Source organism: Plasmopara halstedii (genome assembly GCF_900000015.1).
Source record: "Plasmopara halstedii genome assembly, contig: Scaffold_658, whole genome shotgun sequence".
NCBI lineage: Eukaryota > Oomycota > Peronosporomycetes > Peronosporales > Peronosporaceae > Plasmopara > Plasmopara halstedii.
In genome coordinates this window covers 981096-981474 of record NW_020187575.1, presented here as the reverse complement: position 1 = coordinate 981474, position 379 = coordinate 981096, and positions in this window count along the sequence as shown.

The following is a 379-nucleotide window of genomic DNA, read 5'->3' as shown; positions in this document are numbered from 1 at the left end:
ATCTTCCACGAGACGTAGCGCGTCTTGAAGGCCTGTTTGATCGGTTTGTTGGCAATCACTTCGCATACTTGAATCAGACTAGTACACCCTGGCGGAATACCTCCCAAAGTGATGTTCAGGTCAGCAGCTTTCTCTTTGACTTGATCTGAGAAATGGCTAGAAGCCGTGTCCCAAATTAAAATAACCTTCTCGCCTGGATAGCACGACGCCAAATATTCCAAGTAAGTGCAGCACCCGTCTTTGTCCATCCAATGCTTTGAATGGAACATGACTTTGCTAGGCCCATCCCAAGAAGAGAATCTTATTGAAAGCGTCCCGTCAGGGTTGGCCAGTCATGATAATCATAGGGGCAAGGATTTGAGTTTGGAACATCTCGCAA